Raw genomic sequence first — 25,686 nt, 5'->3', positions numbered from 1 at the left:
AGAAGTTAACAAAAGTCTCACAGGTCTTCCTTACATTATAATGATCTCATTCGGATTGATCTGTCTGCTGCTTTCAACATGGTAAATAAATAAAAATTACAGTGAAATATAGAGTGCGAAAAAAAACTTTCACATCACCTTCACATCTGTTCACTGTGTACCTGTTTTTGGCCACTTTGTGATAGGGTCTAAAATTAATATAGTTATATGTAAGATCCAAAGACCAGATAATCCAGTAATCCGTGGAAGGAGACAGACCCTGATCAATTCTGGCCAAATTTCTGATATCATCCGATAAAAATTGTGTGTTACACAAGGCGAGGAGTAAAGGAAGGCTTTCTTGGAAGAACACCCATTTTCTTGTTCCCAGACTTTGCAAATTCGACAAGAGGGAAACGCGATAGATTCAAGGAATCCAAGAAACTCTTACATCAATGGAAGGTCACTTTTGCACTGATGTTCCCAGCCAAACTGAAAACAGATGCTAAGGATATTATATTACACAGCAAACATTGTCTTTCATAGAGACAATGGGGTGAGTTAGCGATTTGGTGATTTTCATGTTGCCCCCAAGTGAGCTTGACACACTGAACATTCACTTGACTGTCTGAGGAAGCCAGGCACTTTTTTTGTTTATTTTTGTGTTGGTTGGCTGGAGTTTGTTTTGTGTAGTAACACTCTTGTTCAACAGGAGCAGACTTAAATTGAATGCTGTAATCATCAATATTCACGATTACGTAATCGTGGCTGCCGTAATCGTAATCTCGATTCGTTTTTCGATAAATTGTGCACCTTAATTGTTTCTTTTTGTGCTGGCTCTGCCTAGCGGCTGGAGTTTGTTTCGTGGAATAACACTCCTTCGAGACAGTTGTGGATGAATCTGCATGTTCCTTGTGTTTATGCCTCCTATTGACTGGAGTTTGTTTTGTGGAGTATTTTTTGCAGGAAATTGGAAGGATTAGGTCATCTGCTGCACTTATGAACAGATGGATCACTGAACATTCGTTTGAATGTCCCAGGAAACTGAAGTTTTTTTGGTTGTTGTGCTGATTCTGCTAGCGGCTGGAGTTTGTTTTGTGGAGGACCACACCTTCAAGACAGTTTTGTGAATGAATCTACACATTCTTTATGTTTATTCTGCCTATTGGCTGGAGTTTGTTTTATAGATAATTTTCTGTTATATAATTCTGTCTCTGAAAATTTGTATAGAAACATTGGACTCGAGCAATCCGACAGCAAAGCTGTCACGTGGGCTCTTCTGGTCATGGGGTCTGATGAGTCCAGATTTACCCCATTCCAAAGCGGTAGGAGTACATTAACTGTTTGAGTTTAGAGGGATGGATGCCAGTTGCCGCTGTTTTTTTTTCTGTTAGTTTGGTTCAGGGGAAGTTTGGGGTTTGACTGTTGCACTAATGTTGGAATGTTGTCTTTATATATATTTTTGACACACAATCTATTTTTTCTATTATGTCAAAATGTCAAATGTTAATATGAGTGGATTGTCTCTCTCCACATGGATGGTGAATGGGTTGGGCACCCCATAAAAAGAAGGAAGGTTATTTCTTTTCTTAAAAGTAAGAAATTTGATATAGTGTTTCTTCAAGAAACGCATCTTTCCCCGCAGGAAGCTGAACATTTTGGGAAGATATGGGGTAGACATGTTTTCTTTAGTGCTGGCTCAAGTAAGAGCAGGGGAGTCATTACATTGATAAGTAAACAGCTATAATTCAGAGTTAAAATAAATTAGGAAGTCATTATTGTTTTAGCGGAAATCCAGGGGAAAAGGTTGATTTTGGCTAATATTTACACACCTAACGCAGATGATCAGGGCTTTTTATATATCTTGAAGGGATCAGGCAAGCGTTGGCACCCCTCATGATATAATATTGGGAGGAGACTTTAATCTCTTGATGGACTTAATCATAGTGAAGAAAAAGTGTGTAAACCCCCTCAAGCAACATTGATGCTTCACAATATGTGTAAAAAATCTTGGTCTTACAGATATTTGGAGACTTTTTAACACATCTGGGAGGGACTATACATTTTTTTCATCAGTCCATAAGATTTATTCTAGAATATATGTTTTTATATATATATATATATATCTAAGTTCCTCATTTCAGCTGTTGGAAACACTGCACAATTGGAAACATCTTAGTCTCAGATCACGCCCTGGTAAGTTTAGAGTTTTTTAGATCTTATGCTACAGAACTGTGATGTGGGCAGGTGGGATTCATTACATTTATCTATGATTAGGAAGGTTACGTTTTTTTAAATTAATTGTATTCTAAAATTTAACTACCAGCTGCAGTCTCTCCCTGTAGATGTTCCCCTCTCTCATTTCAAGCAATTTGAGCATACTAAACTAATAACCGATAGGTGTGCTTAAACTTAATGATTATGTGACATATATGGTTATTTATTAATTGTCACTATTTCATTTAATGCATTAGATATATATATATATATATATATATATCTAAGTTCGTCATTTCAGCTGTTGGAAACACTGCACAATTGGAAACATCTTAGTCTCAGATCACGCCCTGGTAAGTTTAGAGGTGAGTTTTTTAGATCTTATGCTACAGAACTGTGATGTGGGCAGGTGGGATTCATTACATTTATCTATGATTAGGAAGGTTACGTTTTTTTAAATTAATTGTATTCTAAAATTTAACTACCAGCTGCAGTCTCTCCCTGTAGATGTCCCCCTCTCTCATTTCAAGCAATTTGAGCATACTAAACTAATAACCGATAGGTGTGCTTAAACTTAATGATTATGTGACATATATGGTTATTTATTAATTGTCACTATTTCATTTAACTATTGTTCATCATTATTTTATTTATATAGTATTTATTTTTTAAACATATTTATTGCATCATATTATAGTATTTAATGTTGTATGTAATGAAGCCACGCATCTTTTGCAACGTGGGTGATCATTTGATATAATCTGCAAAATTATGAGACCGCCGATCTGAGCATCCCTAGTTTTTAGTGATTTTTTTAGTGCTGGGTAATGTGAATAAGCTGCAAACCGGAAGTTTGTATAATCTGTGATGTAAGTATGCATTACATATTATGTGTAGAGTTGTCAGAATTAATGCGTTAATGCATGCGATTAATTAAATAATTTACATTTTTCCTAATCGTGATTAATGGAAGTGGAGCGTAGTTCTAGCGGGAAGACCAGCAGGTGTACATCATCACATCATTAGCTGGGTAACTCCTAGCCAATCGCACGTAAGCCAATGCTTTATAAGTCCGCTCGCTTGTAAAATCACATTGCTGTTTCGGTGTGCTTACACTGCAACTAGACGCATTTCAAACGCTCCAGGCCACAACCAGTGCACAGCACATCTCTGGAAGCCCCTTCCCTTTCCAACATCGTCAAATTACTTCATCTCAACTTCTGCCAACATCAAACCCGGATCTTCACCCATATCTCATTCACTCAGGAGATCTCTCTCAATCGCATTGTACGACCAGACGCGGAAGGAACGCGCACCCCGCGAATCCTGCAAAATCATCGGCTCAGGCAGCAGCCGTCTTCCATCAGAAATAAGCTAAGTCATTTTCATATCCATCAAATGCATTCAGATCTAGTCATGGGTCTAGACATTCCATTGCATGCTACCTGTTCATCACGAAGTTGCAATGCTGCATGTTCATCATAACGCATTCGCATCAATATCAAATGCCAGTATTTCATGCTCGTTGTATGGCAGGCAATCGCGTAATCTCATGAGGGCAAATCGGTCAAGGTTCATTCACAGTTTGCATGCCCGAGCGTTCCCCATCGGGGAATTAAGATAATTATTCAGGCATATCATCATGTACAGTCAACGCTTATCATACGGGCTCTCATTACTTCATTCAGTAAGATTCCCCCATTTTGCGGCCGCCTTCGCCCAAATCACGTAACGGGTGCGTTCCAATCCAATTCATCATCCCTATGCCCTACTCACTAGGAAGACCGAGACCATGATGTGAGCATTCCGAGGGAGCATGACATCACAGTTTCACCTGTTGATGTGCGCCCCCCTTCCTGAGCACAAACCATGCAAATTACATACCCAACTTAAATGGCTGTATCTACAGGCTCCCCTGGAGTATGGACACAGTTGTAGTATCTTTTGAAAGAAGACACTTTGAGTTTCACTTCTCAAGTTTCAGAATTAATACATGTTGTTATTTTAAAGCAAAAAACTACAATCTCAAAAAAAAAAAAAAAAAAAGTTTGGACTTTGAGATGGGCTCATTCTGTTTAGAAGACTTCATATATAAGATAATATACAGTTTTACAACAGGAATGCTGCTCAGATTGCATAGTCTGTCAAAGAACGACGATGAAGTGTAATTCTTCTAGGTGAGATCTCATGTAAACAATGGAGAACATATCAAGATTTGTAATTACGTACAAGTGCTACTGGACGTTATAGAATTAACTCTGTCACGGACAATTGACCCAAGTAGGCTGAACTGGATTCATCTGGCGATCGCGACTTCATAATAAGGTATGAAGTCCCGTTTTTGATATTGCATGTTGTCATCTGCACTTCCGGCACAAATAAACAAATTGCTGTTTCTGGAGGACTGCTATCATGCAACAGAGATCGGATATCAACGTTGAACACTTAGACCTTCGAAAAGACATATAATCCGTTAACATTAATCGCACATCCATGCATGCATATATCAGAATGCAAATACATTAAACTTAAGCAGAGTGACGTCACTCCCGAGTGCAAACAAATACGTATCAAAAATAAATACGAAAGAATTTACTTTGTTCGGTACAACATTCAATGAGGTTTCCAGAGCGCCTCCAAGGGCGCATTTACGCGATCCATAAAACGCAGCATTTTCTTACTCCAGACGTACTTCCATGTTCTCATCGCTAGCACCACTGTTGCAGCATGCCTCTGACACCTAGCGGTAGGCTCCACACCGCTTCCCCTATTCATCAGATTGTCTACCATCAGCTATCAAGCACATTCGGAAGGAGATTTGCAAATATTCACAAAATAGTGCGATACTGCATCTTCAGGTCGTAAAGGTGGGACATGAACAGCCGGAACTGATCCATGCTCGAGAATCACATTCTTGAAGATCCCGATTCATATCAACACACATTCACAAAGCAGTCTTGTGCAAGACTCTAGAACGTCTCTAGAATTCTAAAAGCTCCTAAAGCAATCTCCAGCCCTACTAGACCACCTCAATTTTGCCATGCTTATCATTCCTCAAGGCCACTCTGTCTTCTTTCCGCCTCCTCACACTAGATCATTCCATAGACAGCCTCTCCTACCCACCAATCGATGATGGCTGGTGAGAATCTCTCTTCGGAAGTAATTCCATTGCTAGATATTTCATAATTGAATGTATTTAACAAATGTTCTCGATCTACAATCCCAGTCTCGATGCGGCTCAGCGGAGGGAAGAAAGAAATGACACCGAGACCCAAGCTTCAAATCCTTCCTCGCCATTCGTACAGCACTTCATCATACGGTCCAGCAAACAACCTTCCCCTCTACCCTCCAATGAAATGGTTCCTTACCCTATATGGGGTAAAATATATGTTTGAGTTCAGAAATAGGAAATACATTCCCAGAACCACTGCAGCCTCGTTCCGCGATGACAAAGCAAGCTACATCTACAAAAGAAGTTTAAAATAGGCCTTTCTTATTCCACACCCTTCATCACGGCCAGCGTCATATGGGTTCCCTCCAGAAAATCAAACGCATCGTAGTCATGCGACAATTCCGCAGTCGTTACTACAATCAATAAAGTCTGGCCCTCCTCGAACCATCATGTCCCCTATGAGACGTCTGACGTGGCAGAGCATTTTCTGTAACTTCATCATCCCAACCAGACACATTCCCGGGTTTTTCAACGTAGTCTCTGACCCCCTCCCTCGCTTCGCAGGAGTTCCACAGACCAGCTCGACAGGCACCCTTCGAGGAATCTACAATGAAGATGCTCGGCCGCTGCTCTCCCCAATCGTACCTGAAATAGACAACTTGACCCAAATCATCAAACAAGCTCAACTCCCCATCAGCCATAAGTTCTCATACATATCTGGTGGTGGTTGGCGGCTCTTCCCCAGCTCATCCTTACCTACACAATGATTCAATTCAAGCAAGCTCACCGTTCGCAAGGACAGCACATAACTATGTCCCCCTATCCCCCTCGCCGGGCTCCCATAATCTCAAGCACAGTTCCTTCACATAGGTATTGCTCAAACCAGCCGCCCTCGCCGGAAGCTCGCACCATAACGAGATGGCTTTCAACAAGGTATGGCACGACAACATCGCCATTATCGTATGGCGTTATGTATGCTGTTCACTCTGGCAAAGATAACCATCAAACAACTTTCACTCGTCGGAGGGTTTTCATATCAATGTTTTCTTTCAACGAAGGGACCGCACGCAAAGTCGCCATTATCGTATGACTCCACACACGTTGTCCCCTTCGGCAAAGATACCTCAAACAACTTTCCCTCGCCGGAGGGTTTTCATATCAAATGTCTTCAACGAAGAGACTGCACTCAACGTTGACATTATCGTATGGCTCTACACATGTTGTCCCCCTCGGCAAAGACGCCTCAAACAACTTTTCCCTCGCCGGAGGGTTTTCATATCAAATGTCGTTTATCTTTCAACAAATACACTGCACATCAATGCCGGCCTAAAGCAAAGATTCTGCTCAACCAGGGGCTCTCGACGGAGTGCCCAAAATCACACTCGAGGACAAAGAGGAAATGCACAGGGATGAAATCAAACTTGGAAAGAAAAAAAAATGCTTTACCATCGCAAAGGCTTCACACAACCACACCAGAAGTATTGCAAATTTCATGTCAAATTCTGACGCTCGCATCTCTTAATTCCTCCTCCAGAATGAACGCCCAACACAAGACCTGGTTCGTACCAAACTGGATCATCTCTTTTGGGGGTAGTATACTACTTTCTCTCTTTTTGGGGGTAGGCTCCTCGCCCCTGCCTCCTATCTCCGGCAGGACATGACGGTTCGGGTACAACTCACTTCGGACTGCCGGACGGGGCCTACGCCAAAGAGAGAGACATCACCTCCCGTTTTACATCTATCAAATAAATGGCATCTCAAACTTCACTCAAGCCTGCGTGTCTTCCAGATAGAAATGGAAGTGGAGCATAGTTCTAGCGGGAAGACCAGCAGGTGTACATCATCACATCATTAGCTGGGTAACTCCTAGCCAATCGCACGTAAGCCAATGCTTTATAAGTCCGCTCACAATCTATCACATTGTTGTTTCAGTGTGCTAACACTGCAACCTCCACCTCCCCACCACCACCAGTTGAGCCCTGTCCCGCAGGGGGGTAGGCTCCTCGCCCCTGCCTCCTATCTCCGGCAGGACATGACGGTTCCGGGTACAACTCCTTCGGACTGCCGGACGGGGCCTACGCCAAAGAGAGAGACATCAACTCCCGTTTTACATCTATCAAATAAATGGCATCTCAAACTTCACTCAAGCCTGCGTGTCTTCCCGATAGAACCACATTTATGGTTAATACAACATAAACCAGCATAAAAACTTAAACTTAATGTGTCCGCCCTGAGTCATTACACTAACGCGCACACACCACAAACACACACGGCAGTGATTCAGTATCAGAGTTCAAATTATGGGGAAAGTAGCTATTAGCGCTATTTGATGTACAAAACAAGCCCAGATGGGACTTGTGATAGAAAGCAAGTATTTTTCAGCCTATGTAATGTGCATTTTAACCTGTTGATGTACATGCCACCCCCACAGAACTGATGTCACTTTGCTTAAATTAGTTTCGCATTTACTAATAGTCTAATCAAAAAAGCGTTAATAATGTTGACAAATTATACAGATGCATAATTTGTCAACATTCTGAATAAATTTGAACAGCACACTATATAGTAAATGTGAACTCATTTAAGCAAAGTAAAGTCAAACCCATGGGTGGGTTCAATGAGCATCAACAGGTTTCACCACTGAAGCATACCAACTATAACCAAAACAGGACACTAGTACTTTCAATTATTTGGGAACGTTTAATGTAACTTGACTTGGTGCTATTTTAGTGCATTTCTATCTTTATACTGTGGAAGGCTTTGTTTGGAAAATGTTAACATAAGCATTTTGATAGGAAAAGAAGCATATAATGTGTCAAATTTCAGCACTTTCAAAATCTGCAATTAATTGTGATTAACTACAAACAAAATGTTTGAATATTCATGATAAAAAAATATAATGGACGGACAGCACTAATTATGGGTAATTTTGACATCACTGCGATCTGAAATTCAGGTGCATGGCTTTTCCTATCATTGCTATGCTGATGACGCGCAACTCTACCTCTCATTCAGACGATCCTACAGTAGCTGATTTGATCTCAGCTTGCCCGGTAGACATCTTGTATTGGATGAAATAACATCAAGACAGAGCCTCTTACTTCACCATGCAGCTTGACTCATCAACGATTACACCATCCACGATAGCCAGAAATCGTTGGGTAGTGTTCAACGATCAGTGAAACTTTGCCGACCACATCACAAATATGCAAAGATCTTGCATATTTGTAATGTACAACATTAGGAAGATAAGCCCTTTCCTATCTGAGCATGCTACACAACCCCTCTCACGACACTCTTGTTATATTGAGACTGGACTACTGCAATGCTCTTCTGGCAGGACTTCCTGCATGTAAAATCAAACCTCTGCAATTGATCCTGTATGCAGCAATGCTTTTGGTCTGGCTGCCAATGGATCAAGTTCAAGACACTGATACTTGCAGACATTGGCACCCCCTGTACTCAGTTCTACAACTCCATGTGCCCTTCAGAAGCCAGTGATCGGAAGATGAGCCTAGTTGTACCTTCTCAAAAAAAACACAAAATCACTTTCCCAGACTTTCACTTCATCTGTTCCTCGCTAGTGGAACAACCTTCCTAATTCCGACCAAACAGTCGCCTAATTTAAAGACGCATCTCTTGTGTGAACACTTGACTCAATCCTACTAATGCACTAATTGTCTTCTCTCTTTATAATACAATATACTCTCTTAATATACAAAAAAATCCTTCTTTCAACAATGTCTCTCACTTTCCTCTCTGCTTGTACTTCTCTGAGAAAAAAATTTATATTTTGCATTGCAGCACTTTTCATTTTAATATCCTTAGGATGATTCTATTTTGATGTATTCCTCGTTTGTAAGTGGCTTTGGATAAAAGCATCTGCTAAATGAATAAATGTAAATTATTAATTTATGTTGGCTATCACGTTTCCTTCATAAGGAATGTTTCTCTGATGCAATATTGATGTTTTCAAGTTTGGTCAGTCAAAAATCAATCTTTGTATAAATAAAATGTCATACTGTTCACCACTTACAGTGTATTATTGTGAACGATTAGTCAATGTTAATTAATTAACGTCAAAAATTGCCGATTAATGCGCAGCTGCATGTGAACTCCAACCAAGAGAGTATCAAACACTAACAGTACCAAAAGCATTACCATGTTTCTTTGAAGTACTGTCCCCCTTAATATGAATATACATCAAAGTACCACGTACTACTTCAGCAGGCTACTTTTTTAAAGATAACTTTCAGAAACTACACATAATTGCTACACAATATACAAACAAATAAAAAATTAATGTTAAATGCTCTCAAAGTTACAAGAATTAAATGCTTTGATGCTTTTTTGCAAAAATATTTTTCACAAAAGAGTATGCCCCCAGAACCCCCTACTAAGTAACTACACTATTTTACATGATGCAGATCCTGTGTTTCATAACTAATAAATGGCCAACAACGATCCAGGATATTTTAATCTATTTAAACTATTTTACTGTTAAATGACTGCCAAGTAGAATACAATTTGGGGCAGAATGTCACTACAATATTATTCTTTATGCAACTAAAGGGGGCTGTTACAATATGTGAATAGGTTCTATAAGGCCAACCTGTATTTGACAATATGTATTTATATATTTTATTATATATATACTTATACTAAACTATTTAAAATCATTAAGTGTAATGTAATATTACAGTCATTTTAATTCAAAGATTATCAGTTTTATATGCAGGCCTATAAGAATTTTATGCAATTGTGATAAATTGTATTATAATTTGCGTTGACATTTTAATTATTTATAGCTTATTTCTTTAACAAGCTAAGTGGATGTTAAGTACATGTTTATTGTACATATTTCCCTTTATACACTACCGGTCAAGAGCAGGTGGTATCTGGCGCGTAATACTGCTGGATCCATGGTGGGTCTTTCGTTCTGTAACGATTGAGGACTGAGGCTGACAAAGGTTGAGGATCCAAGTGCAGTTAACTTTATTTAAACGAATGGAAACAAACAGAGATGAACAAACAAAACGTATCGGTTACCTAACGTAACCTCGGTTCTCTCTAGATGAGGGAACGAGTACTGCGTAAGCTAGCTTACGCTACGGGAAAGATTCATCTTTTCTGAGATATTGAAGCCAAAAAATTATCCTTAATTTTTGTATCCACTGTCAACGCAGTGCGGCAGCTGCAGACCTTGAGCGGGCTAGCTAGCGAGCTCATAGGTTACTCTGTGGCAACTGCTGCAGCCTATAGACGAGCTTGGGCGAACTCGCATCCAATGAGAGGCGTCCGCGCGCTCACTGCATCAAAGCCCGCCAAAATGGGCGTGACTAGAGTGCATATAAGCGTAGTTCGTAGGCTGGAACCCTGGTTTTCATTGACTGAAGCGAAAAGTCGCTGCGTGGCGCGAAGCACGGCCGGCTACGCAATACTCGTTCCCTCATCTAGAGAGAACCGAGGTTACGTTAGGTAACCGATACGTTCTCTTCACGAGAGGTTCTCTCGTATTGCGTAAGCTAGCTTACGCTACGGGAAACCATTGTCAACGCCGTGCGCGCCAAGCATCCACTGTATGAGCCCCAGGGAATTAAGGGGGAACCTGGGGGAGCCCTTATGAGTGGGGAAATAATATTTGGCCGGCAAGAATGCGGGTCATTGATTGTGTAATACATAAGCACATAGTGGGAAGGGAACGAATGTGTCCCATCAGTGCAGCTCACCAGGGGAGCTGTAGCGTATTAAACCGCTAGTAGTTTTCCCTGCAGAGCGGGCACTTCCACATTGTAAAATCTGACAAAGGTGGAGGGGGAAGTCCATCCCGCTGCCACACATATGTCGTGAATGGAAATCCCGCTGGACCATGCCCACGAGGATGCCATGCCTCTAGTGGAGTGAGCCCTAATGCCCAACGGGCATGGCAGGTCTTTTAACGCGTATTCAACAGCAATAGCGTCCACTATCCATCTAGATAGTGTCTGTTTCGAGGCGGCGAGACCTTTGGTGCGCCCTCCCGAACGAAACGAAAAGCTGCTCGGAGCGTCTGAAAGCAGCGGAGCGCGCAGTATACAATCTCAGTGCTCTGACCGGGCAAAGGAGATTGGCGTCGCGTTCGCTATCCGGTGCTGGCAGCGCCGATAGGGAAATGACCTGTGCTCTGAAAGGAGTACCGATCACCTTGGGAACATAGCCGTGTCTAGGCTTTAAAATGACCTTGGAGTCACTTGGTCCAAACTCAAGACACGCAGCACTGACAGACAGCACGTGAAGGTCTCCCACACGTTTGACTGATGACAGGGCAGTCAGAAAAACGGTTTTGAGTGAAAGGTATTTCAAATCCACGGATTGAAGTGGTTCGAAAGGGGGGGCTTTCATAGTTTCGAGAACTATAGAAAGATCCCAGATAGGAACCGATGGGGGGCGCGGGGGGTTCATCCTTCTAGCTCCCCTGAGGAAGCGGATGACCAGCTCGTTTTTACCCCATGACTGGCCGTGCAGGGGTTCAGCGAACGCCGCAACGGCCGCCACATACACAATCTGCCCTTATCCAGCAGCTCTTGTAGAAATACGAGCAGCGACGACACCCCACATGTCCGCGGGTCCAGGTCTCTGTCGGTGCACCATTTTGAGAACACAGACCATTTTGACACATAGAGTCTTCTCGTGGAAGGGGCTCTAGCGTGTATGATGGTGTTTATTACTCCTTCTGGCAGAGCGACGGGTAGTCGTTGATCACCCACGCATGCAGCGCCCAGCGCTCTGGGTGGGGATGCCAGATTGTGCCGCGAGCTTGAGAGAGGAGATCTGCTCTCACTGGGATGGGCCACGGCGCTGTCAGTGACAGCTGCGTAAGCTCCGGGAACCATGTCTGATTCTCCCAACGCGGGGCTATGAGGAGCACCGAGTGACGCGTTTCCCTGATCCTCTGCATTACCTGTGGCAATAGCGAGACGGGAGGGAAGGCGTAAAGCGTGCGTCTGGGCCAGTCCTGGGCCAGCTGCGTCCTCGCTCGAGAAAAATATTGGGCAGTGAGAGTTCTCTTTGGACGCAAAGAGGTCTATCTCTGCTCTGCCGAATAGGTGCCATAACGTCTGGACTGTTTGAGCGTGCAGGGACCATTCCCCTGGGGGAATATTGTCTCTGGACAGTCTGTCCGGGCCGTCGTTCAGGTGGCCTGGCACGCGCGTCGCCCTCAGCGAGCGCAGGTGGCACTGGGACCAACTCAGTATGCGTTTTGTCAGATGGAAGAGGTTCCTGGATCTGACACCGCCCTGACGGTTTAGGTAGGATACCACAGATCTGTTGTCCGAACGGACCAGGACGTGGTGACCCTGAATGACCGGGAAAAGCGCACGAGCGCGTACTCGACCGCTATCATTTCCAGACAATTTATGTGAAGGAGCTTTTCCTGAACTGACCATAGGCCGAAAACCGGAGAGCCCTCGCGAGACCGCGCCCCAACCCGTGTTGGACGCGTCTGTCGAGATGACTTTTCGGCGAGATACAGCTCCCATTGTCACTCCCCGCTGATACCATTCGGCCACTGTCCAGGGCTGCAGAGCTGATATGCAGGTCTGAGTCACCTTGATGGGCTGGCGGCCTGTGGCCCAAGCCCGGCGAGACGCGGGTGTTTAGCCAATGCTGAAGCGGGCGCATGTGCAGTAAACCCAGCTGAAGTACTGCTGCGGCTGAGGCCATGTAACCTAGCACTCTCTGGAATTTCTTCAGAGGCGTGAGGCTGTTCATCTGAAAAGATGCGGCTAGTCGCTGAACACGGCGTCTGCGCTGTGTAGATAAGCGAGCCGTCATTGCCACGGAGTCTAGTTCTATTCCCAGGAAGGAAATGGTCTGACAGGGCTGTAGTGAGCTCTTGGTCCAATTGACTGCAAGACCCAAACTGTTCAGATGGCTGAGGAGAACTGCTCTGTGAGACAGAAGCTCCATATGTGACTGAGCCATAATCAGCCAGTCGTCCAAATAGTTCAGAATTCGCAAACCCTGACTCCGCAGGGGTGCGAGCGCCGCATCCATGCACTTCGTGAAAGTACGGGTGCTAAGGACAGGCCGAACGGAAGGACGGTGTATTGATAAACCTGGCCGTCGAGCGAATCTCAAGAATGGCCTGTGACGGGATTTATCTGAATCTGAAAGTATGCATCTTTCAGATCGAGAGAAATAAACCAGTCCCCTGGCGCATCATGCGCGAGGAGTTTCCTGATTGTAAGCATTTTGAGCGGTCTTTTGCAAGCACCTTGTTCAAAACCCTGAGATCTAATATAGGTCTGAGGCCGCCGTCTTTCTTGGGAACAAGAAAATAACGGCTGTAAAGCCCCGACTTCGCTCAGAGAGGGTGGCACTTTTTCTATGGCCCTTTGCACAGAAGGCTTGCTATTTCTGAGCGAAGCATGCACGCTGCTTCCGTGTTCACAGTGGTTTCGAGCCAGCTCTGAAGCGAGGGGCGGCGATCGAACTGTAGCAAATAGCCCTGTTGTATTGTGCTTAACACCCACTTGGATATCCCTGGAATAGCTTCCCACGCTTTGAAGCGTAACGCTAGAGGGTGAATGGCCAATTCGCTCTGATTGCCGCACACAGAGCGTGAACAAAATGTGTGAGTGCGTTTAGTGTGTTCATGCATGATTGCTCGCGAGACAGCATGAACAGGCTGTTTTGTGAGTGACTTCCGATTGGAATGAATGGGGAAAGAGTCACATCTGTTACGTGATGCTCAAGCATAGTCATGGGCACGGGACTTACACACAGAGGAATGGTTGCTGGCCGTGTAACAGAGCGGGCAGAGAATGGGCGCACGACGCATTTGTGGGCGCATTTATTGACTCTAGCGCTCGAGCGGTTCAGTAACCGCTTTATGTGAGCGTGCTCTGGTGGGGACACGAGACATGCAGTGCTTGTGTGCAGAAGTGAACACTGGATTGTGGGCACAGTTTCTACACATAGGGCTGGTCGTGTGACAGAGCGGGCAGAGAATGGGCGCGCGCACGCATTTGTGGGCGCCTTCATTGACTCTGACGCTCGAGCGGTTCATAACCGCTTTATGAGAGCGTGCTCTGATAGGGGCACGGGATGTGTTATGCTTGTGTGTAGGGGCGAACACAGGGTTGTGGGCACTTTTTCTACACATAAGACATGTTTGCTCTTTACAAGATTTATTTGGGTCGCCGTGAAAACTGCGTTTGAGTGCAGGCAAGCGGGCAGTGTCACCGGCTTGTTGGCTGCTAAATTCACCACTGTAGTAGCCTGAGAGAAGGGGACTGACAGGGGCAAAGCTTTGACGGTGGTCCGCCGCGGCGGACTGAGCCGTCGTTTGTTCAACAAAGTTAGGAAGACTTCGGTTGCTCTGGTTTCAGCGTTACCTTAAATCGAGGCCCGCGGGGCGGCGGTCTCGCGGCGGCTGTCTGAGCGCTGATCGAGGGCGGCCGCCCTGTCGACGCTGAGAAGTCTGAGTTTGTTGAACTGGGCGCTGTGAAGAGGCTCGTGCAGGAGGCTGATCACGTGAGCGGCCTGCAGAGGAGCTTAGCGCGACGCGGCAGGAAGAGGTTCATGGCTTGGGTGGCTTTCTGGACTTCTGAGAAGCGGTCAACAATGCCACTCACCGCGGAGCCGAAGAGACCGGTCGGAGAGAGCGGTGCGTTGAGGAACGTGGAGCGCTCTGCTTCTCCCATGTCGGCTAGTGTTAGCCATAAGTGTCTCTCGGTCACAGTCAGCGAGGCCATGCACTTCCCTAGAGCTTGGGCTGCAGCTTTGGTAGCCGAAGGCCGAGGTCTGTCGCGCCGTAGATCAGTAACAGCCTCTGGGTGCCTGCCTTTCTCATCCCACTCCCGAAGAAGGTCTGCTTGTAGGATCTGTAAAACGGCCATTGAGTGCAGAGCAGATGCGGCTTGGCCGGGCGGCGGAATAGGCGCGCCAACATAGGCGGAAGTCGCTCTGCAGGCCTTAGACGGGAGCACAGGCTTGGAACGCCATCTCGCGGAGGGCGGACAAAGGTGTGCTGCTACCGAGTCCTCGACCGGGGGATGGAGGAGTAGCCTCTCTCAGTGGCGCCGTCCACCGACGCGAGAGAGGTGGAGACGTGGAACGGGTCCTGGCTGAAAAGGAGCATTCCACGACTTTGCAAGCTCCGTATGTAATTCCGGCAGGAAGGAGCGGCCCGGGCGCGGGTGTAGAGCGGCGATGGCTTTGAAGAAAGCAGCCGCCGAGTCTGTTGGGTGCCTGCTCAGGGGCGGTGACCACTCGAGCCCGAGGCGGTCGACGGCCTGTGTGAGGAGGCGTGTTAACTCCCTTCGACTCGGCGCGGGTCCTGCTGGATTCCTGGGCCGAGGAGGAGGCTTGAAGCCTGTCCACTCCTCGCTGTCCGAAGCCATGATGGAACAGCGGCCCTTATCCTCCGCCTCGTCATCCGAGATGGCAGCAGTCGCGCCGCTCGGCGGCAACTGCGCGTCGCTGGGGGCGGGAGGGTGAAAGCGATGTTCGAGGGAGAGGCTCCGGCGAGGCAGTCGCTTCAACCACAGTTTCCGGCAGCCTTTGTGAGCGGCGCTTCTTCCTGCGTGGCTGAGGGTAAGGCGGCGCTGGCGGTTTCTGCTTTGATCGGCCGAAGTCGAGCCCGCAGGGTCGACATCGGTAGCTCCTCGCAGAAATCACATCCGCCCTCAGTGAGGGCGAGCTCTGCGTGCCCCAGTCCCAGACAGAGAGCGCAGATGATGTGGCGGTCTCCTGTGCTGAGAAGGGCGCGACATGAGGCGCAAGTGGAGCGAGGCATCTTGAAAAAGACGCTCGTACTCTTTTGTGAATAGTTCGTGAGACCTAGCTTGCTGAATAAAAGGATACGTCGTCGGATGGCATAGCTCGCAGGATGGCTGAAGGTGGCTGAGACGGCCGGCTTCTTCTAGCGCTGTCCACGCTTGCTAGATGCCCCTCGAACGGCGACGCGGCTTCCAGGTCAGCGATGCGGAGAGCTTCGCTGAAGAGATGAAAATCAGGGTTCCAGCCTACGAACTACGCTTATATGCACTCTAGTCACGCCCATTTTGGCGGGCTTTGATGCAGTGAGCACGCGGACGCCTCTCATTGGATGCGAGTTCGCCCAAGCTCGTCTATAGGCTGCAGCAGTTGCCACAGAGCAACCTATGAGCTCGCTAGCTAGCCCGCTCAAGGTCTGCAGCTGCCGCACTGCGTTGACAATGGATACAAAAATTAAGGATAATTTTTTTGGCTTCAATATCTCAGAAAAGATGAATCTTTCCCGTAGCGTAAGCTAGCTTACGCAATACGAGAGAACCTCTCGTAAGAGAACTACCACGATGGGCAAAAATTAAAACAAAACACGAAAACACTGGAACTGGGAACACAGCCAACAAAACACGAACACTGGAACTGGGAACACAGCCAACAAAACACTGGAACTGGGAACACAGGCATGGGAACGAACATCACCTACATACCACCATGTTCACAAACAATCAACGAAAGACAGGGACTGAACCAAAAACCAGGGTATATATACATGAACATAGAACTAAGGGGCCAATGAACAAACAGAACACCAAACAAGATAACAAGATGACAAACAGAAGCAAATGGCAAACTTAACGAGGGCAGGTGAAAAAAATGAACAGTGAACACGAGGGCTGACAGGAAAACTATGGAGGTACAAGGGTGACAAAAGTGAAAACTAAGGAATAACAAAAGTGACAAAATTACAAACAAAGGGCAACAGTGAGACAAGACAGGGTAACCGTTATACTCATGATCTTAAAAATCTTTTGATCTGAAGGTTTATGCTTAAATGTTTGAAATTAGTGTGTGTTGTGCTGTAGTATGGTGTAACAAAAGTTTTAATGCTTTATTTGGTCAAATAATTTGTGTAAATCATGTGTTTGTAGCCTTCTCTCCATATAACAGACCATCATTTAACACCTAGTATTGGTCCCTACCAACCTTTCAGACTCGACATCCTGGACTGATGGTCCATGCCACATTTTCTGTGTGTGGCTTCAGCTACTGATATGACTGGTACCTTTATCTCATGCCAGTGCACATGACTGTCAACATATTTTTCAAAGGTACTATTCATTTCTCTACGTTTTTTGGTGAGGAAAAAAATTGGTGGCACTTTATTTTACAGTACTGTTCTACATTTGTATTCTATATAATTACAACTATAGTAAATACTAGGATCTTACCCTAAGTAGACATCTTGTATTGCATGAAACATTAACCCATATTAGTACATGTAGTTACCTAATCCTACTCAGTACTTTCAGTATACTGAAAGATCACGTACTGTAAAATAAAGTGCAACCAAAAAATGACTAATTGGAAAACACAAAAACAATTACATTTTCTCAAAGGTACTTGTGCAAACATGAAGTATATTCATTACATATACTATATGAATATGATAGCTGTCTGTACTGCAATAGATTCATATACATGGATGCAAATATAATATGATCAATGGGGAAATTATGGTCTAAGACTCACATTTGCTTGTGAAAGCTCATTTAAAACCACAGTCACATTTCCCTGTGTTCATGATGTTTAAATGCATCAACCATGCAAAGCAGTATGAACAGTATACAGTATGTCTTACTTATCAGGCCAAACACACAATGGATTACTGAATAACACAGGACTATCCTAACATTATATAATGAAAAGCAAACAAATAACTTTTTTATTTATTCTAAAATAACTTGTTTAAATTTTAAGCCATCTTGTGTCACCCTTGAATGTTTGCTGAGCCCCCCCTAGGGGGACCTGGGCTCCTTGTTGAAAACCACTGATCTATTGTGAGCTAATCAAATGCTGCATTTTGGTATTAATGGTAATTAATTTGCTGACCCTTCAAAGGATACTGTTGCAACTGTGCTGTGTAAAAACCATTGGCCAGCACTACAAGTCTTAAAGCAGGAAACTTCCTGTTTGGTGGGGGAAAGGGGTGGTGAAGCAATTGAGTGGTGACAGTAACAGGAAAAGAATGATGAACATTTTTTTAGGTTGCCTTTTCCACCACCATGACCCCCAGACAGTCTGGCCTGAGTCTGGGGTTCAACTCAAACTCTGTTTAATTGTTCTTTGATTCTGACACAAGGCCACTTTGCTGTTCTTTTTCAAGAGGTTATTGTTTGAATCTCAGGAGATAAGGCTGTAAAGGAATATTACAGGTTCTATGAAAGTTAAGCTAAAGTTATAGACAGCATTTGTGGCATAATGTTGATTACCACAAACTTTAATTACAACTTGTCCTTCCTTTTCTTGAATAAAACAGCAAAAATGGAGGTTAATGGAGGTGCATATAAGGCACTCCTAAAAATAAAGGTTCTTTATCAGCATGTATGGTTCAATGAAGAACCTTTAACATATGTGGAACCTTCCCTTTGCACAAGGTTCTTAGTAATGGGAAAAGGTTCTTTAGACTGGAAAAAAGGATTTTTCAAAATGGTTCTTTTAAGAACCTTTTACTGAAAGGTTCTTGGGGAACCAAAAATGGTTCTTCTATGGCATTGCTGCGAAACACCATTTTTGGAACCTCTATTTTTAAGTGTGTGGAAGTGGATGGGGCCAACTTTTGGAGGGTTTAAAGAGAGAAATGTGAAGCTTAATAAAAGCACACATAATTTTTCTGTTAAAAATTGTGAATTATTTTAGCTGTTAAGGGTTTAAAATCAAAGTTTTTGCAGGATTTACAGCATTACATCGTCATGGCGACGGAGTTGTAAAATTCTTATTCGATATAACTTTACACAGAAAAAGTTTGTAAGTGATTTTGTCACACTAAAATCATATTAACACACACTGTAAAAAAATTCCCCGTTAATTTACAGTAAATTACAGGCAGCTAGATTTACCTGTAGAATGCTGTAATTTTACAGTGGACCTGCTGTAATCTGAAACAACAGTTTATTACTGTAAAAATGTCCCCGTTAATTTACAGTAAACTACTGGCAGCTAGATTTACCTGTAGATTGCTGTAATCTGAAACAACAGTTTATTACTGTAAAAAATACTACAGTACTGTGCTGTAGAAAATATAGGCTGCACAGTATAATACTGTCAGGTTTTCGGCTGCCATTATATTGTTATATTACTGTTCCTGCTGTAATCTTCACAAACTATGAAACATTTTAGTACTCTAAAATGTGATCTTTACATTTACAACTACTAAAATCTGACAATTTAAAATGTGCATTCTAAAATAAAAAACACGCTGAAAATTGCTAGCAAACAAATGGCTCAAACAAAAGATGACCTTAAAACATGCTTTTATTAAAGCTAATAACATCAAATCTTCAATGAATTACATTATTTCTGCTTCACCAGAGAAACTGGGTAACTCAATACTTTGATTTCACATAAACATCTGCGACCAGAACAGAATGCTTTGATGTCACAAACATTTGGTTGCAGAACTCAATACTGTACTGTCACAAACATTTGGTTGCAGAACTCAATACTGTACTGTCACAAACATTTGGTTGCAGAACTCAATACTGTACTGTCACAAACATCTGGTTGCAGAACTCAATACTGTACTGTCACAAACATTTGGTTGCAGAACTCAATACTGTACTGTCACAAACATCTGGTTGCAGAACTCAATACTGTACTGTCACAAACATCTGGTTGCAGAACTCAATACTGTACTGTCACAAACATTTGGTTGCAGAACTCAATACTGTACTGTCACAAACATTTGGTTGCAGAACTCAATACTGTACTGTCACAAACATTTGGTTGCAGAACTCAATACTGTACTGTCACAAACATTTGGTTGCAGAACTCAATACTGTACTGTCACAAACATCTGGTTGCAGAACTCAATACTGTACTGTCACAAACATTTGGTTGCAGAACTCAATACTGTACTGTCACAAACATCTGGTTGCAGAACTCAATGCTGTGACCATGTAAACATCTTGTTACAGAACTCAATACTGTACTGTCACAAACATCTGGTTGCAGAACTCAATACTGTACTGTCACAAACATTTGGTTGCAGAACTCAATACTGTACTGTCACAAACATCTGGTTGCAGAACTCAATACTGTACTGTCACAAACATTTGGTTGCAGAACTCAATACTGTACTGTCACAAACATTTGGTTGCAGAACTCAATACTGTACTGTCACAAACATCTGGTTGCAGAACTCAGTACTGTACTGTCACAAACATCTGGTTGCAGAACTCAATACTGTACTGTCACAAACATCTGGTTGCAGAACTCAATACTGTACTGTCACAAACATCTGGTTGCAGAACTCAATACTGTACTGTCACAAACATCTGGTTGCAGAACTCAATGCTGTGACCATGTAAACATCTTGTTACAGAACTCAATACTGTACTGTCACAAACATTTGGTTGCAGAACTCAATACTGTACTGTCACAAACATCTGGTTGCAGAACTCAATGCTGTGACCATGTAAACATCTTGTTACAGAACTCAATACTGTACTGTCACAAACATTTGGTTGCATAACTCAATACTGTACTGTCACAAACATTTGGTTGCAGAACTCAATACTGTACTGTCACAAACATTTGGTTGCAGAACTCAATACTGTACTGTCACAAACATTTGGTTGCAGAACTCAATACTGTACTGTCACAAACATCTGGTTGCAGAACTCAATGCTGTGACCATGTAAACATCTTGTTACAGAACTCAATACTGTACTGTCACAAGCATCTGGTTACTTAACTCAATACCGTCACATACATCTAGTTATAGAACTTCATGTAAACATACTTGGACAGCACAATGCTCCGACTTCACCTGATTAAATAAAGCCCCACTCGAAGTCTATGATGTTTTTTAAGAGGGTGGCAACATGCAAATTAACAGTGGTTGCCTTTCTCTGGACAAGCTTCCCCGTCTTCTTGGACACCACCTTTGCCTGGCAAGCTTTTGTTCCTCTCTCGGGGTTCACACCAACAAAGCGTCTACAATGTAATTACAGAGAAATATAATATATTAGGTGAGGCAAGTAAAGATTAATTGCACTTTAGACATACAAAACCCAATGCATTCAGAATATAAATATTCTAGGTTGTTGCCATTATGGCAGTATTTGCATCATGTTTAGTTTAAGTTTGATCTGAGGCATTTGGAGACCTAAGTATTTTAGAGTAATGAAGACAGCATTAGGCTATATATCTTTGTCAGTGGTGTTAAAGGGATAGTTTACTCCAAAATGAAAATGTTGTCATCAAAAAGAAAGAGAAAGAGTTTCTTTCTTCTGTTGAAAACAAAAGATGATATGTTAAAGAATGTTGGTAACCAGACAGTTGGCAGTTGACCATAGTAGAATCAAAAAATACTATGGAAGTCAATGGGTCAACTGTCTGGTTACCAACATTCTTTAACAGAAGAAAGAACCTCATACAGGTTTGGAACAACATGAGGGTGAGTAAATTACCCAATTGTCATTTTTGGGTGAAATCCCTTTAAGCAGATGGATTTTTAGGACTTTGGTCTGAAAATATTAAGATAAAAATAAATGTTACAATGCTACCCCTAAATGAGTTCAGAACTGTATTTTAAATGTAAAATAAAATTATTTCTTTATTTCTCCTAAACACGCAAAGTCCCTTAAAGCAACTAATTATGTTAGTCGACTGGATTGTTCAGACTGGTCATGGATTTCTACAAACGGCTGGTGCAACGATAGGTAATGTATGGCATCAAATGGTGGACCAACAGTGCAAGTGCATAAACACAGCACGCAAGTGAATTACAACAGTGTGAGCACCGTGACAAAGCTGGCATGTAAAATGTAAACATGCAGAACACTCAAAGGACAAAAAATATGATTGTGCGCACATATTAACAAATAACAAAGCCGCGAGTCCTGACAGGTTCCACACACACGAGTTCTTATTTTACATGCAGCTGAAATCTTTGCACACAAGTCAGGTTTGACACTCAGGGCCGGGGCCCAAACCTTCCTGTTAACAAATGCTATTGGCTGCTGGCCAAATCGCAGCTCCTCTTATTTTGATTGGCTGCTTGTATGCCGTGAATGCGGTCCTCCTGTTGCGATTGGCTGTTTTTGGCCCTCAAAACAGAAAGCGGGATCTGGGATGACAGACTGTAAGAAGGTAAGTTTTCTTTCCAATTTCATGTGTTTATCTATGGTGTTTATATGTAACGGGTATAACAATTATACTGTTAAATTTATGTATCATTTGGGTAGAATTAACACAAAATTGTTCATTTACATATGCCTGATGTATTAAAAATATATATATAATTCCGTCGATACAATGATGTCTTTTGACTAGCTATTTTTAGTTAACATCAAGAGGTGTCGTGTTACTTTATCTATGTTACACAAGTCAATTATGTAAAAATGTCCTAAATATTTAAATCAATACATGCAAACTTGGGTCAGCCATTTTAGAAGAATCAGGTCAAAAGACATCATTGTATCGATGGAAAAGAAATTGTAAAAAATACATCAGATCAATTTTGTGTTAATTCTACCCAAATTATACATAAATTTAACAGTACAATTTTTGTACCCTTTACATATAAACACCATAGATAAACAGACGTATGAAGTTGGAAAGAAAACTTACCTTCTTACAGTCTGTCATCCAGGATCCCGCTTTCTGTTTTGAGGGCCAACAACAGCCAATCGCTGCAAATCAAAATAAGAGGCCAACAGCCAATAGCATTTGTTAACAGGAAGGTTTGTCCTCGAGTGTGGGATTTGAGTGTGGCATGTTTACATTTTACGTGCAAGCTGTGTCAGGGTGCTCAAATTGATGTAATACAGTTGCGTGCTGTGTTTATGCGCTTGTGCGGTTTTGTCCACCATTTGTCGGCATAGAAATGAGAGAGAATTACTCTCTCTATTCAAAACATGCAGCATGACAATACATTTGGCCTGAACCCAGTGCTACGTTTGAATGCACGTGCAAACATAAACTTCAAGTCACTATCAAAAGAAACTACTGTAATCATAAAGTCAATATAGGAACAAGAGAAAGTCACCAATTTAACATTCCTGAACAGAGCTGATAAGAGGGACTAAATGTCTAGCAGAGGATTTACCTTTGAACAAACTCCAATGTCCTTGCAGCTTCTTCTTGGTACTGCAAATTAAAGACATAGTAGGTGGCAAAAACTGCAGCCAGGCCAGTGATGAAGGTCTGTTGGATGCCTTCACAGATTACGTTGTTTTCCACACTGATCATCCAACCTCCTACAGTGACTTCATCCCCAGCAACTGATTCAGACAACAAATATAGTTAATGTCCCGAATCAGTATCAAATATGGGTATAAGTGCCCTATTACTGGCTAAAACACACACAATTAAATTGAGCAGTATATTTTTTTCTCTATGTACACTGAGTATCATAAGAGTATCACTGAGTATCACTGAGTTATACTGCTGCAAATCAATACTTTCCCAATGACCTTTGAAGGCTAAAACAACAATAAGTTACACTTAAGAGCATAACAAAACATAAGTTAAAGGGTTAGTTCACCCACAAATTTAAATTATCCCATATAACTCACCCCTCAAGCCATCCTAGATCTATATGACTTTCTTCTTTCAGCCAAACACAATCTGTGTTAAAAAAATATAGATCTTTTTTTTTTATTCTGATTGTGTTTGGCTGAGAGAAGAAAGTAATATAGATCTAGGATGGCTTGAGGGGTGAGTTATATGGGATAATTAAAATTTTTGGGTGAACTAACCATTTAATGAGATTAATACAGAAAGAGAGCAATTACACAGTAGGTTCTATACTTCACAGTAAATTTTTTGTCACATTGTTTGAAAGGGCATGTAACTGTCTTGCCTTCGGTAAAATGACTTTTCAGATGTAAAAGAAGACCACGGATATCCTCACACTTACAGCTGCACAAGTCAATATGGCATGTTAAATCACCTAGACTATCTGGTTTAGTCCTATTCTTTCCATATTTATGGCCAAAAGTGTGACACTTGAAGGCTGAAAACTTAGAAAATGTTCGTGTGCATTCAGGGAAACCACACTTAAATGATGCATTCGGCAAAAAAACTATGAGCTCGCATGTGCCTGACATACGCAAATGTGTTGCTGCATGTTTTAGCACAAATGTTGCAAGTTATCATTTTTACACTACAATCCACAGACCTCCAGTGAAAAATAATCTTATATTTTAACTCAGACAATCTTTAAGCTCTCTCTAGGAATAGTAAAAGTGTTGCGTAAAACTGAGGCAACTGTTAGCCTCATTGATTTAGTGCACATTTCAATAAACCCTACAACAAATGGTAAAATAAAGCACAATCCCTGACGTAGATTTGGTAATCAAGTAAATATCACAGGATAACACTTTTATCAGTTTGTGACTTACCTTGATAAATTGACGAAGAGTAGATGAATGCAGGTGAAAGCTCCGTCCACGATCTGTGCTGGCAGGGTCACAGTCGGAGTTCAAATCGTCTTTCTGAATTGAATCGTCTTCTTACTCGTTCTTCTCACGTAATAAAATATTGAAGTAATGTAGTTAAACCTTTAATGTAGCCTAATGTTAATTATTTTTTATTGCGCGCATGGTGATGGAAATCGATGAGTTGTGAATTTCCTGCGAGTTGTGACTGTGAGCGGGCTCAAGCACGTGACTAGACTGAAAAAAATACTGTATTATTCCGTAAGACTGAACAGTAGCTTGCCGTTATTATTTTGCTTGTAAAATTCAGCGTCATTTACAGTATTCAACTGTATTTATGAATAACGGTAAATTACTGTTCAAAATTTCCCGTATTTTTACAGGACTTTTTTACAGTGCACATATTGCAGGGTTCCAGACTAAAAATATGACTTAGGAGCCATTGGCTCCTAAACTGAAACATTAAGGAGCCAGATGGCTGTTTTTAGTTGCCAAATCACAGAATTGCATGATTGAGAATGCTGTTCAGAAACAAGATTGAAAGCCAAAGAAAAGGAAGTCAGCTGATAACCCATTAATCTGAGGTTTAATATACAGTATGTATAGCTCAGAAGATAAATTTGCATTCCCGTTTGTCTCATAAATTTTCACACCCCTTTCATAATTTATACAAATATAAAAGATCAAATATTTTTTTTATTTAGTACTGCTCTTCAGAATCTACATTACAGAAAATATATGCATATAGCAGTGTGTTGCCTTCTTGAGCATCAATGAATGTTTGCACCTAGTGCAACAGTTGTATAAAAGTCCCTCAATTGTCCTTGGTGTCAAAAGCTTGACATATCACCCTGGGAAAAGTGTACACACAATATATCACCTCTCCTTTCCCGGTGT

At 42.5% G+C, this 25,686-nt stretch overlaps 1 protein-coding gene and 1 long non-coding RNA gene across 38 annotated transcripts in view; both read right to left on the bottom strand.

Annotated features, from left to right (window-relative positions):
* The window catches only part of LOC127637984 (uncharacterized), a 135,197-nt gene that overhangs the window by 103,081 nt on the left and 6,430 nt on the right, over positions 1-25,686 (bottom strand). The gene's annotated exons all lie outside the window — the stretch shown is intronic.
* On the bottom strand, positions 21,126-24,884 carry LOC127637989 (uncharacterized). The gene is made up of 3 exons (XR_007969833.1): positions 24,754-24,884; positions 23,457-23,631; positions 21,126-21,340 (listed from the first exon to the last, which is right to left on the bottom strand). It is a non-coding gene; the product is annotated as an uncharacterized LOC127637989 (long non-coding RNA).

Source organism: Xyrauchen texanus, chromosome 46 (genome assembly GCF_025860055.1).
Source record: "Xyrauchen texanus isolate HMW12.3.18 chromosome 46, RBS_HiC_50CHRs, whole genome shotgun sequence".
NCBI classification, from domain to species: Eukaryota; Metazoa; Chordata; class Actinopteri; order Cypriniformes; family Catostomidae; genus Xyrauchen; species Xyrauchen texanus.
This window is presented reverse-complemented; position numbering and strand designations above follow the sequence as displayed.